This window comes from Saccopteryx leptura, chromosome 2 (assembly GCF_036850995.1).
Source record: "Saccopteryx leptura isolate mSacLep1 chromosome 2, mSacLep1_pri_phased_curated, whole genome shotgun sequence".
Classification (NCBI taxonomy): Eukaryota; Metazoa; Chordata; class Mammalia; order Chiroptera; family Emballonuridae; genus Saccopteryx; species Saccopteryx leptura.
Genome location: NC_089504.1, coordinates 75,891,029 through 75,905,640, shown reverse-complemented (window position 1 = coordinate 75,905,640; position 14,612 = coordinate 75,891,029). Strand labels below are relative to the sequence as shown.

At 44.4% G+C, this 14,612-nt stretch overlaps 1 protein-coding gene and 1 non-coding gene across 2 annotated transcripts in view; both read right to left on the bottom strand.

The window, feature by feature from the left end:
* CCDC171 (coiled-coil domain containing 171) overlaps window positions 1-672 on the bottom strand; it is a 395,587-nt gene extending 394,915 nt beyond the window's left edge. The window contains exon 1 of the mRNA XM_066368208.1: window positions 417-672. The gene's annotated coding sequence lies outside the window, so the exon portion shown is untranslated. The remainder of the gene's footprint in view (window positions 1-416) is intronic.
* A 12,484-nt stretch (window positions 673-13,156) lies between these two features.
* Window positions 13,157-13,260, bottom strand: LOC136396506 (U6 spliceosomal RNA). The gene has a single exon (XR_010749791.1). It is a non-coding gene; the product is annotated as a U6 spliceosomal RNA (small nuclear RNA).
* Window positions 13,261-14,612: the final 1,352 nt, after the last annotated feature.

Here is a 14,612-nt window from a genome sequence, read left to right as displayed (position 1 = left end):
TAGTGTGTGGCTAGCTGTTTTTGTTTTGTTTTGTTTTGTTTTAAAGAATGTAATAAACTTGGTCCTGTCCTCGAAGGGCTTTAACTGATCCTCAAAAGGTTAAACACTCCGTAGTCCTAAATTGTAAACCTAAGAAGTTCCAAGCCCAAGAGCCCTGGGTCCTACGTTCTGGTCCCTACCCAACCTTCTGGGTACCGCGGCAGCCACGTCGGGCCAGGATGCTCCAAAGAGAACTTCCTCCAGGTGGGCGGAGAGGCCCAGCCCTTGGAGTTAAAGGCGTGTCCCCAGTGACAACACAAACAGTCCCAAGACAGTCCCAAACTAACTCGGGTCCCCAGTAACGCTCCCCACAGCCCCATACTGTTCGTCTCTACACCTCCCGCCCAGGTCGTTCACCTCGCAAACCCTGAGGTTACCTAAGGGGGCTCCCGTGGTCCAGACAGCACCCTCAAGACCCCATAGGCACCTTCAAATATGAAAGAGGCCCAGGCTGATCAGAGGGGTCGGAGCAAACACGGCTTGAACTGGACGGACTCTAGGACCCTGGGATAGAGAACGAATAGCATGGGGGGACAGAAGGGGAACAAACCCCAGAGAGACCGTGTTTACAACGGCTACTTCCGGAGACTGGACCTCCTTCGCAGACCTTCGCAGACTTTCGCAGGCGTCCGGCCCCGCTGGGCCCGCCTCTTTCCTCCCGCCTCCCGCCGCCCGCAGCTCCAGGATACGCACTCGGAGAACGCCGCGCTCGGATTGGAAGAGCGGGGCCCGCGAAGCTACGCGGCTTTGCTAGAAGGCGAGCCCGCGCATGCGCCGTTGCCGGGGAGCGGTCTGCTTGCAACCGCGCCAGGCGCGCCTCCTCCCCGCGCGAAAACCCGGCCCCCGCTCCAGTGTGGCGTTCTCAGCCTGGTGACTGAAGTCACCGTCTCAGAATCCCCAGAGAGCCGACTGAAAAGAATGCAGATTACCGAGCCCTTTTACTCCGCCCACTGAATAAACACCTAAGAGGTCGGATCCGGACCTTGGATTTTAAAACTGCCCCTCCCCCTGCTGAGCCTACGAGCCAGAGCACCCCTCGGGGTCGGTGATCTGGTGCCAGAGCCTGGGGACATGCTCTCCGCTCGGCTCTGCACTGTGGCTGGCTCCCCGCTGTTTAGCCCGCTCTCCGCCAGCGCCGCGCTTCTTGTCCCCTCCTCCCATCCCCATTGTGTCCCAGCTGTGGTGCTAGCTTGGGCCTGAAGAAAACGGGTCAGTGCGCTGATGCTGTTGCAGCGCCTTTCATTATAAATATTACATAACGAGGTACCTCGCAAAAACGTCCTTGGCTCCTTAGCGTGTGCTCTGTCTCCCCCATCCCCCTTCCTTCTCTCCCAGCTCCCAGCACACATACACCCGCCTTCCTCTTGTTGGTAATTTATACTCCGGTTTCTCCCAGTAGCTGCTTCACAATCTGCTGCGGCCTCAGGGGGATTGGAAACCCAAATCCTCTTTTGTTCCTTGGCTTTTGAAACCCGATTCCCCAAAGAACATTACAAATTGGCGGGATTTTGATTAAGCATTTTATCTCCCCCACCATCAAACCTCCTCCCCGCAAAAAAGGTGTTTAATGCAAAATGAGGCTTTTATACTGAAATCGTTCTCTATTGATAGTAATCAATCTGAAACCAGGTGTAAGGGACCATCTTTCCCGTCTCCCTCCGGAGAACCAACAGCCATAAATGCGAATATAAACTGAGATTAAAACCTCTTTGATTCTTGTAGTTATCGAAACTTTGATTGGTTTGAGTTTAGTCATCTAAATAGGAGGCCCGTCCCACTTCCTCTGTTTTACCAGAAAGAGGATAATTACTTCAAAGGAAAGAGTTTATGGAAAGGACAAAATAGCCCATTCTTAACATTTAGAAATGAAGTGGAAAATTACCACAGACTAATGCAATTAAAGGCTTTTCCGACTTTACAAGTTTTAAGAAATAGTTATAAAATTTCTTATGTTTTAGCAAAAATTTAAAAATTGAATATTGTGTGAAAATAATAAATGCCAAATGTACTATACTACACTTTTTTTTAGTGAAAAATAGGTGCGACATGAGACTTACAATCTTCATTTATTTGTTCATTTAACATTTATGGAATACAGACTATATACCCAGCATGGCACTAGGTGATAGGAATACAGGATATATATTGCAATATACATACAGTGGGAATTAGAAGTTATCAACCCTGAGTACCCCAAAAGGTTTTACAGAGAATTTTGACCTTGGTCTGAGGAAATGGCTGATTATGGATTCACCAAGCAGAGGAGGTATTGGAAGACGTGTAAGGTACAAACACCAGAACAAGAAATAGCATGAGGTATTTGGAAACTTGGAAGAAGCTCTGCCTACAGTCTTGGGAGTAGAGTGTGTTATAAAGTACCGCACCCCAGATTCTGAAAGGCACCGTACCTCATTACATCAAGTTCACGTAGAGACACCCAGTCCAGATGAATTTTTGAAAAGTTTTATTAGAGGAGGAAATTTTAAATATGCCGGCAACATATAGCTGAAACGGGTCATCTGCAAGTCCAAATCGTGCAGTGCCAAAAATAGTTCAGGGGCTGTTTATATACCCTTGCTCACACACGGGTGGGGGAGAGCATGACATCATGGTATGAGCTGGCAACATTTGTTTAAGGGATACGCAGAAACATTAAGAACTCTCAAGATAACACAATCAAAGATGTTTACAAATCTTTCAGGGTTCATCTTCCCTCACTAGCCTAGAGGTATTTTACCCTCAAGATTCCAGTAAGGGGCCCTGGCGGGTTGCCTTAGTGGTAGAGCGTCGGCCTGGCATGCAAGAGTCCCGGGTTCGATTCCTGGCCAGGGCACACAGAAGCGCCCATCTGCTTCTCTACCCCTCCCTCCTCCTTCCTCTCTGTCTCTCTCTTCCCCTCCCGCAGCCAAGGCTCCATTGGAGCAAAGTTGGTCTCTGGCTCTAGGTGGATCCTGAGAGTCTGACTGCTGCCCCATTTCCAACTTCAGAAAAATACAAAAAAAAAAAAAAAAGATTCCAGGAACGGGGAGGAACTACAATCAATCAAGGTGGTATGTAAATGCTGCCTCCTATTGAAAGAGAAGAAGTTTCTAGGTTAACCTTTATTTTAGATTTAAAACTGAATGACCCATTGTTCTTGCAAGCCAGAAACTTCTACATTCTTCTCCCTCCCCTCCCTAAAGCAGGGATAGGACAGGAAAGCCTGATAGGAAAGCCTGACCTTTCCTCTCAGAATATCAATATCAATTTTCAGCTTTTTGGTACCTTACAACAAGTGGAGTGGGGTATAGGATATGAGGCTGGAGAAATAAGCAGAACCAGGTCACTTCTCATCAGTGCTTAGTTTATCAAGCAACAAAGCTAATGAAAGGTATTGACCTGAAAAGTTATAATAATTACAGGATAAATCTGTTTTAAAATACTTGGAGCTATTCTGTTTTCATAATAGGTCAATTCTCTGTTGTCTCTTATTTGCCTAACATGCTGTTGGGCAGATAAAATATATTATGCTCACTTTGTTAAAGATGGCGCTGCCCACATGGAAGCCATCACCCAGGTGATATTAATGTGTATTGGGGGCCGGCTGTGGGCGGCTGTGATGGTGGCTGTGGATACTGACTTTACACATGCTACTTATGAAAAGTATGTTAAGATGCTCTCTAAACAGACTGACAGCTATCAATGAGGATGGTAGTTGGAGGACTGGGTGAAAAAGGTGAATAGATAAAGCAAAGAAATAAACTTATAGTTACAAATAACAGTGTGAGGATTGCAAGAGGGAAAAAGGGTAGAGGAGGGTGCAGGGGTCCCCAAACTTTTTACACAGGGGGCCAGTTCACTGTCCCTCAGACCATTGGAGGGCCACCACATACAGTGCTCCTCTCACTGACCATCAATAAAAGAGGTGCCCCTTCCGGAAGTGCGGTGGGTGGCCGGATAAATGGCCTCAGGGGGCCACATGTGGCCCGCGGGCCGTAGTTTGGGGATGCCTGGTCAAGGGGGATAAATGGTGATAGAGGGAGACTTGGGGTGGTGAACACACACAATGCAACATACAGATGATGTGTTATAGAATTGTACACCTGAAACCTGTATAATTTTATAAACCAATTGTAAAGCCAGTATCCAAAGCCACTATCACAGCCGCCCAGCCCATGCAGGTTCACATTGGATTCAGACAGTCAGTAAAGAAATAACGGAGGCCCTGGCTGGTTGGCTCAGTGGTAGAACATCGGCCAGGCATGCAGGAGTCCCAGGTTCGATTCCCAGCCAGGGCACCCAGGAGAGGCGCCCATCTGCTTCTTCACCCCTTCCCCTCTCCTTCCTCTCTGTCTCTCTCTTCCCCTCCCACAGCCAAGGCTCCACTGGAGCAAAATTTGCCCGGGCGCTGAGGATGGCTCTGTGGCCTCTGCCTCAGGTGCTAGAATGGCTCTGATTGCGACAGAGCGATGCCCCAAGATGGGCAGAGCATCGCCCCCTGGTGGGCATGCCGGGTGGATCCCGGTCGGGCGCATGCGGGAGTCTGTCTGACTGCCTCCCGGTTTCCAGCTTCGGAAAAAAAAAAAAAAAAAAGAAACAATGGAGCCAAATACTGGTGGGCCATCATTCTCCTTTGACATTGTGATTGGAGGCAGAGACGCCCTCTCTAGATCACTAATCTCCACATTGGGCTCTTTGGAGTCAAAGCCATCTGACCAAACCCTGTTGGGCTGTCTTCTACTCATTTTCTTTTGCAATACAGCCTGGCCACAATATAAACTAGACAATGACTCCCACGGGCCTGAAAACAGGACATTTGATTACTATATCCTGCGAGACCTAAACAACTTTTGCCACTGGATGGAGAGGGCATCAGAAATTCCTTACATGCAGGCTTCCTTTTACTTTCACTCCTGTCCTTAATTTGTGCCGCTTGTTTTACCTGCAGGCTGTTTTTGGCCAAAGAAACTTCACCTAAAACCTGCACTCCTAATCTTTCCTTCTCTGCGGACTCCCAACTCTTTCCCCTCCTGGGTGCACCCCTCTCTCAGGACCTTTCTCCGGTCCCTCTGCAAATCTCTTTCACTTGAGTCTCTTCTCTCCAGAAAGCCCCCTTCCTTCCCTTTGCAGGATACTGTTTCTCATTCATTTGCAAATACCAGTCTCTCTTTCTCCTCCCCTGCTGGCCAGGGGCCCCTCCCTTCTCCACTGTGTTCTTAAACCCCTCCTCCCTCCTTACAGATAGGTGGTTCTGTCTCTTTTTCTTCTTCAACCCATCCTTCCCCCTCCACAGAGACTGACTATGCCTTCCACTACCCCTCATCCTCTCCCTGCAATACCCCCATCCTTCCTGTTCAAAAACCTTCAGGGGCTTATCACCTCGTACCAGACTTACACCTAATCAATGAGGCGGTAGTTCCTGTCCATCCAGTAGTCCTTAATTTCTACAAGTTACTGTCACATATTCCCTCAAACAACACTCACTTCATGGTCCTAGACCTCAAGAATGCCTTCTTTACCATTCGTCTACACCCTGACTCTTACTTTCTGTTTGCCTTTACCCAGACACTAATGCAGCCCAGCAACTTACATGGACTGTCTTACCCCAGGGGATCAAAAACACCCCACACCTGTTTGAACAGGCACTAGCTCAGGATTTAACACATGCAATCTCAAAACTAGTACTCTCTTACAATATGTAGACGACCTACTCCTCTGCAGCCCCTCCCTGCCTGCCTCAAGGAGACACACCACCACCCTTTTTAACTTCCTAGCTGTGAAGGGATATCATGTCTTCTCTGCTAAGGCTCAACTTCACTCTTAGTCCATAGTCTATTTGGGCATCGCCTTAACCCCCACCACCTGAGGTCTCACCCTAGATCAAACTCAGACCCTCCACAGTCTCCAACCACCTACCACCACAAATCAAATCCTTTCTTTCCTCAGTCTATTAGGCTTCTTCAGACACTGGATTCCCAATTTTGCTCTTAGTCAAGCCCCTCAGTGAGATCTTCTGAGCATGGCTCTTAAGGTCTATAATGGCCAAGGAAGTAACAGAAAAGGCAAATAAGGCCTAAAAGAGGTTAGGAAATACCAGCTTTTGGCATACCATCTTAAAGGCTCCAACACCCTAAAGGGCTTCATAGGATTCCATCAGGGCCCTGCTCCAGAGTGGAAAGAAAGGTCATTGAACTGAAACCTGCCAGGCTTCCCAGCCCCACCAGTTTACACGTCTTTGCTGTGGAAAAGGGACACGAGAAGGTAAGCTGCCCCCTTGCTCCATGGAGGGAGGATTCAGTCTCTTCTAGCCCTGCTCCAGCTACTTATGACCTGACCTTGCCCAGCACACTGGGAGTTGCCACTGAAGGCCCAAGGACATCATTCACGAGCCTAAGGTATTTCTTCCAAGTAGCAGATAAACTGATCTCATTTCTTGAAAACACAAGGGCCATCTACTATGCCTTGCCTCGATATTTGAGCTTAATTTATCCCTCAAAGATCTCTATTGTGGGTATTGACAGTCTGATTTTGTTACTTTATTTAATGTATAGCATCTCCTTTATTCCTCTTGTTTCAGTGCCCCATGCCTATTGTAGGCTGGGACCCGCTGATAATTCCAGCTAGAAGCAGTGGTCACTAGGACTTAAACTCTAGCTGCAAAGTGTAAACACCTTTGCCCTAAGTACTTACAGGATTTATAGGTTACTCAGCAAACTGTTCAGAGACTGTCCAAGAGGCGCTTCCAGCAGTATATCACCCAAGGACTGACTTTCACGTGAACAGTTCCACACACCATGATCCTGACAACTCCCACTGCTGCTAAGGGTGGCTCTTTCCTTCACCCTGACCATCTGGAGCACAGAAACAGAAAAACAAAACCAATCCCTTATCCTTCTATTCTCTATTCACCTCTCAACCTGCCTCAACCAATCAGGGGCTTTCTACTCATGTGGGACCAACACCTACATGTGTCTCCTTACTAATTGGATAGAAACCTGTACCCTAATCTATCTCACCCCAAATATCAACCTAATCCCACCCATGAGCCTCTTTCAATTCCTAGTACATTACCTGTCAATCTAAGGACCAAACAAGCTATACAGGTAATCCATCTTCTTGTTACTTTAGGAATCTCTACAGAAGTAGGTCTAGGGGCAGGGGGACTGGCCACTTCCCTGTCTTATTCCTACTCTCTCTCTCTCTCTCTCTCTCTCTCTCTCTCTCTCTGAAGACCAGCAAATTCGTAAACATGAAATCAGTAGTTTCACACCAACTGGGTGTCTTGACTATTGCCTTTCATTGGTCCAATCACTCTCCTATTTATTTTTCTAACTTTCAAATCCTGCCTCTTATGTTTGTTCACTAGTTTCTTACAGAACCACATGCAGACCTTCGCCAATCAGAAAATTGGAAAAATCTACCTAACCCTACACACCAAACCTGAAACCTGCCCTGTTAAAAAAAAAAAAAAAATCTAGAACCCTATAAATACACCCCTACTCCAACTGCCCCAGGGAGAGGTCCATGAAAGAGGCCCCCAATAGGGATAATAGCAGGAAGTAGCTCCAGAAGATGCTTAGTCTGAGATAAACCTCCTTCCTGAACCTCATACCCTTTTCTTCCCCTCACCTCTTTTATCATACCACAGAGTTGAGAAATAATAGATACATGAATTCACCAAAACTTCCACTGCCCTTTTGCTGTCCCGCTTGTCTATCTGATCCCACCCTCACTGGACTATTGCCCCTGAAGCCCCAAGGAGAAGTGTTCCAGGAAGCTGAAATCGTAGGACTGCAGAAAGGAGCATACCAGAATAGCTGACTCAACGAACACTTGCTCAAGGCTCTCCCCCCCCCATAAAATTTTGCCTCAGAGTCTGTTTCTGTGCCCTTCTCCACAGAGAAGTGCCCGGCAAGGTTCCTTTCTTCCTTTCAATAAAGCCTGTTACTCTGGTCTTTACGGACTCCCATGGATTCCAACAAGTTACAATACTGGCCTTCTTCTTTTTTCTGCCAAGTTTTTGAAGTGTTTTTCAATCCATGTCTACAAGTACTCCACCAAAAGAACTTCCAAAATCAATAGTGACCTCAGTGCCTGTTGCAGTAATATGAGATTATAGTAATTATATATATAGAAATATTGAAAAAAATATGGAAGATATATAAAAAATTAAGATATAATATTAAAAGCAATTAAGAAAATTAAATAAAGTTATGTCATCTGGATAGGAATTAATATAGTGTGTACAGATATGATAAACAGACTCTGTCTTTCATGCAGGGCTTAGTTAGTGTGTGTGTGAAGTTACAAATAGATAAGAAGTGGCTTGATGTCATAACTGTGGGTTGACATAGACAGGAGGCCTCCCTAGGAACATCTTAAAAGTGACTTGATGTAACATTTCAGTAGATTAGCATAAAAAGGGCTCCCTGCGAGGAACTTCAAAAAGGTAGTTTGAGATGGTAATCTTGTAGATTGACACCTGTTAGAAGGCATTGGCCAGAAAAGGTACTAAAGTTAAGGGCCCCCCTCTGCTGTGGTAGTCCCCCAGACTCCAATGTTGACATGGACAGTCACCACACCACTCTGACCAAAGACAACGGAGAGGAGCATGCAGACAGGGCCCCCTTAAGCTGTACCCAGGCACACCAAAAAGATTTGTGAGTATAAACTGCCTGTGTGATTCTTGCAACTAACTTGTGTGTTGGTCGTGTCTTTCCTCTGGTGGTGGTTGGTCTCAGCACTGAATAGTAGAATCCTCATAGCCACCTCAAGAGTAGTCTGGAAGAGGCTGCCAGCCCTGCTGATAAGCAGCAGTGTCCCACTGTGTGAGAAAGTCAAATCAAGGACTCCTGATCGACATAGAGCTCGGGCTCCACTGGGACAGTGCCAAATCTTAGACCCCTTAAAATCACTGACAGTGATCCTACTCAGGTTTTTCTTCAGCATAGGTGAGATTCTTGGTTTCTCCAATTCTGACCTGTTCACTGCTGCTCAGGGTACCATTATCCCTTTCTTGTCCCTCAAAGTGATGTTTTCTCAACTTCTGCCCTCAACCTTCACATTTTCCATATAAGCGTCTCCTCGCTGATATTTCTCATTCCTGCAAGTGTGTCCTCGATTTTCAATTTGTTTTGTCCACATCACATCCTAATATCATGAATTAAGCTCTGGTTTTGAATTAACTCCATTTTGAACGATACCATTTTAATATCTGGCAATATTGAATTTAGAACATCAAAAACTTAATTATCTTTCCCAACTTTTCATTGGAGCAAAACCAAGACAGAGCCCCTGAAACTACTCTGCTACCTATTATTTATAAATCTTCTAATCTTAGACACCCAAATTAAAAAAAAAAACTCAGAGAAACTATCTTCTCTCATGCTCTCAATTTCTGAATCTGAATCAATAAGTCTTACTTACTTTTTCTCTACGGCTAGTCTTCTTTCTGTACCTACTTCTAAGCATCTTCATTTGTTTGTATTCTGATTGCCGCATAGCCAGACACTTGTCATCAAGGCCTTCACTGTGGTCTATTGCAAGTCACTCACCTCCCTCTTCTCTGCAAATTCCCAATGCTTTTACAAGTTGACAAATAAATTCTTTGGCATTTTTAAACTGGCAAATATGAGAGGAGAGGATCAAAAAGTAGAAATTCTCATAGCAATATTATTTTCTGATATACCTCCTTGGGCAAGGGAAACAAAAGAAAAAACAAGTAAATGGGACAAGCAAAACTAGAAAAAAAAAATCAAAAGCAAGCCTAAGGGCAGATGTGTACCTTTCTGACACCTGGAGAGTGTTCTATGTTCATTGTATGCATGTGAGCCTCAGGGGATTTTAAGCACCAGATGATCCACATCCTTTTAACCCTTCAGTGACCTCCCCTAGAAGGTTCAAACACCAGGTGCTTGATAATTAAGCTGCTTTGGTACCAATTCTTAGAACTGCACAGCCCTGCCATAATTGTTGCTCTCAGCAGCCCTGGTCCTTTGTTCCCTCAATCCCCATTCTGTACGCTACACTAGAAACTATTACCCTCTTGAACAATTCTTTTAATGCCTCCTCAGTCCTTCCTGGATAAAACCCGAATATTTCCCTCATCAATAAAGGGCCCCTCGTCTTATCTCCACCTGCCTTTCCAGCCTTGCCTTTACTTTCACAATAAGTCTTGCCTCTCATTCACATTAGAATAGAACACACAAAATATTTGGGAATAAATGTAATAAAGTAGGCATGGACTTAAATGAAAAGTTTTGAGATATATAAGTAAATATAAAATATTTAAATCCATATAACATTATTTGTTGAATCTATAATATGTGCCAAGCACTAGGATAAGTAGTTTCATATTCATCCTACCTTTTTAAAAAGTGCAACATCTGGGGGAGTGGAAGGGCACAAAGAACACCAGATAGAAGGTGACTTTGGGTGATGGGTATGCAACATAATCAAATGTCAAAATAACCTGGAGATGTTTTCTCTGAACCTGTGTACCCTGATTGATTAATGTCACCCCATTAAAATTAATTTTAAAAAAGGGAAAAAAGTGCAAAAATCTTTATTATTTACTTCATAATACATAGTCACTTAAGCAATTGGGGCAACTGTAGAAAAGCAAAAGTCTTCCTACATATAAACAGCCCTACATATCCATTCTAGATATAAAAACTGTTAAGAGTGTGTTATATTCCTGTATATTTACAGAAATGTAACACTTTTTATATTTTTTATTTATTGAGAGATTTATCTTTAGAGATAGCGAGGAAGGGGGAAATAAATCTCCCCTTTGCAAGGTGCCCTTCCTGCTCTAGGAGAGCTGAGACAGACAGCTTTATCACTAAAACTAAGAGACTTGGGACCAAAGACCCTGTGTAAACAAAATTTGTTGCCATTTTGATAATCTACTGTCCATGCCCAAACTTTATTGTATAGACTCCTCACTAACGAATACTCAAACTTTATTTAGATTCCTTTTTAATGAGCATTAACTTTTAATTTTTTTAGTTCTGTCAATTTTTCACAAATTTACTGTTTCTTTGAAAGTTTAAAATGCTGACTGGAGCATCATTTCTCTGAGCAACATTTATGACTCTCTTGTATACACATACTAAATTGTGTTTTTTTTCCCTCTGTTCATCTGGTTCTGTGTCACTTTTATTATTAGTCCAGCCATTAAAACTAAAGAATGAAAGAGAAGGGGAATTCTTCCCCTCCCCAACAGCTGCTTTTTTATTTTCTTTTTTTTTAATTTTTTTTTATTTCTTCATTTTGCAGAGGAGAGGGGAGAGGGAAAAGGAGAAGGAGAAAAGGGGAGAAGGAGCAGGGCGCATCAACTTCCACATGTGCCTTCGCCAAGCAAGCCCAGGGTTTCAAACCGGTGACCTTGCTTTTCCATTTTCTAGCTCACACTGATGGATCCCAATTTCTTTGCAGCAATAGTATATCGAACTCCAGGAGAAGAATGCTCTATCATTCTCTCCTGTTTCCTACTGCTAGCTTAACTTATTGGCTCTCCAGACCTCTCTTGTAACTAGGGTCGGCTAGTAATCTGTTTTGAACCATGAAATGTAAAGGCACATTCACTAAAGTGAAGATAAAAAACCCTCGATCCTCCACTACACTGTTTATTTACTGACCTTTTCCTGGCCTGCCTAACACTTCTGAATTAAACGGTCTTAGAGTTTATGTTCCTGCTAGTCATGTTTTTTAAACCAGTGGTGTGTTGATTTCCTTGATATAAATACTCTAAATACTGTCACTATGGCCAATTTCAGATAACCAACTGCAGTTAAGAAATTCAGCTCTCAAGAGTCTTGTGCTCTCTCAAGCCTGTAGGAGCCCACTCTAGTGCATCACTGACATGCCAAACGGATATTCACCGATGCATCGTACGTAATTCTATACTTTTTAAAAACTTAACAATATAGCATAGACTCATTTCTATATCAATAGGTAAAAATATTCCTTTTTCATGTACTGTAATCTATTTTATGAATGCCCATAAATTATTTATTCAGTCACTTATGCTGTTTCTGATTTGTTCTTTTACTTAAAAAATAAAGTATTGTCCTCGCTTTGCATATATGTCTTTCTTGTTGTTTGTTTTTGAGAGAAAGAGAAAGACAGACAGACAGACAGGGACAGACAGACTGGAAAGGAGAGAGATGAGAAGCATGAATTCTTCACTGAGGCGCCTTAGTTGTTCATTGATTGCTTTTTCGTATGTGCCTTGACCCAGGGCTACAGCAGAGCGGGTGACACCTTGTTCAAGCCAGCGACCTTGGGCTTCAAACCAGCAACCTTTGAGCTCAAGCCAGTGACCATGGGGTCATGTCTATGATCTCACATGCAAGCCAGCAACTCCCTGCTCAAGCTGGTGAGCCCGCACTCAAACTGGATGAGCCCGTGCAACCATGGGCTTTAAACCTGAGTCCTCTGCGTCCCAGTCTGACATTCTATCCACTGAGCCACCACAGGTCAGGCAGTCTGATGATGTCTTTTTTAACCAAAAATATGGAAGGCTTGCCCTGGCTCAGTTGGTTACAGTGTCCTCCAGAATCACCAAGGTTTCAGGTTCAATCACCAGTCAGAGCACATATAAGAATCAATCATTGAATGCATAAATAAGTAGAACACATCGATGTTTTTTTTGTTTTGTTTTTTTTTTTTGCATTTTTCTGAAGCTGGAAACAGGGAGAGACAGTCAGACAGACTCCCGCATGCGCCCGACCGGGATCCACCCGGCACGCCCACCAGGGGCGATGCTCTGCCCACCAGGGGGTGATGCTCTGCCCATCCTGGGCGTCGCCATGTTGCGACCAGAGCCACTCTAGCGCCTGAGGCAGAGGCCACAGAGCCATCCCCAGCGCCCGGGCCATCTTTGCTCCAATGGAGCCTTGGCTGCGGGAGGGGAAGAGAGAGACAGGGAGGAAGGCGCGGCGGAGGGGTGGAGAAGCAAATGGGCGCTTCTCCTGTGTGCCCTGGCCGGGAATCGAACCCGGGTCCTCCGCACGCTAGGCCGATGCTCTACCGCTGAGCCAACCGGCCAGGGCAACACATCGATGTTTATCTCTCACCTCTTTTTCCCTCCATCTCTCTCTAAAAATCAATCAAGAGATAAAATTTTAAAAATAAAAATATGTACTGCCTCATAAACTTGTGTGTCATCCTTTGCAGGGGCCATGTTAATCTTCTCTATTGTTTCAATTTTAGTATATGAGCTGCTAAAGCAAGCACTAGGTAAATGCAAATTAAAAGAACATTGGAACAATGATGTTTCACTTTTTGCCTATCAGATTGGAAACATTTCAATATTAGAAAAATATCTAGTGTTGGCAAGGGTAGAGGAACATAGACACTCTCACATAATGTTGACATATTTTTTAAAATAGATATACTCATCTTGGAAGGTAACCTGGTAGTTTGTATAGAAAGGAAAATAGCTGGCCTTGGCCAGTGGGTCAATGATAGTGTTGGCTTGGCATATGGATGTCCCAGGATTGAGTGCCTGTCAGGGCACACAAGAGAAGCGACCATTTCCTTCTCTTCCCCTCCTTCTCCCCCTTCTCTCTCTTCTCCTCCCACAGCCAGTGGCTCGATTGGTTGGAGGGCAGTCTGGGCGATGAGGATAACTCAGTTGATCCAAGTGCGTCAGCCCAGGTGCTGAGGATAACTGGGTTGATTAGAGCAATGGCACCAAACAGGGTTGCTGGGTGGATCCTGGTCAGGGCACATATTGGAGTCTGTCTCATTATCTCCCCTCCCTCACTTAAAAAAATTAAAATAGCTAACAAATATTGACTCCTCAAAAACATATCATAAAAGCATTGATGGAACAAAGTTAAGTTTATTAGATTTACTGCAGCGAGAAAGAGCGTTACTTTTATTGAGCCTTAGTAGTGTCTCAAAATGAAAAATTAGGGCATTATTTTTAAGGTTTTAGGCCTTGGGTCAAGTAACTTTAGGGAGGTTTTTAAAAGTCAAGGAAATGATTATTAGGATTGGGCAATAGCATTAGATTGGTGGGCACAGCCAGGCAATGGTTTTGACGCATTTATTTTACTTTATTTCTTTTTAAGATTTTTATTTAGTCATTTTAGAGAGGAGGGAGAGCAAGAAAGGGGGAGGAGCAGGAAGCATCAACTCCCTTATGTACCTTGACCGGGCAAGCCCATGGTTTTGAACCGACGACTTTAATGTTTCAGGTCAATGCTTTATCCACTGTGCCACCACAGGTCAGGCTTGAAGCATTTCTTGATAAGTAAACTGTTGGTCTTCATTAGCAATATGTTTAGTGAGTTCACAGTCTTATCTTCCAAAAGCAAGTATTAACTAGAGCAAGCAACCAAGTTATTTTTACTTGATCTCAGAATTGTTGAGCGCAAGTATGGGAAAGTATGTCTAGACCAGGGGTCTCAAACTCAACTCAGCATGTGGGCCGCAGAGCAAGATCACAGCCATTCGGTGGGCCACACTAGGTCTACAAAAGGCAACTGTTACGCAACACTTTTCTCACTGCAGTTGAAAACAAAAAAAAATCAGTACAAAATTGTTTTTGTACGCGAGTTTGAGACCCCTGGTAGACCCTG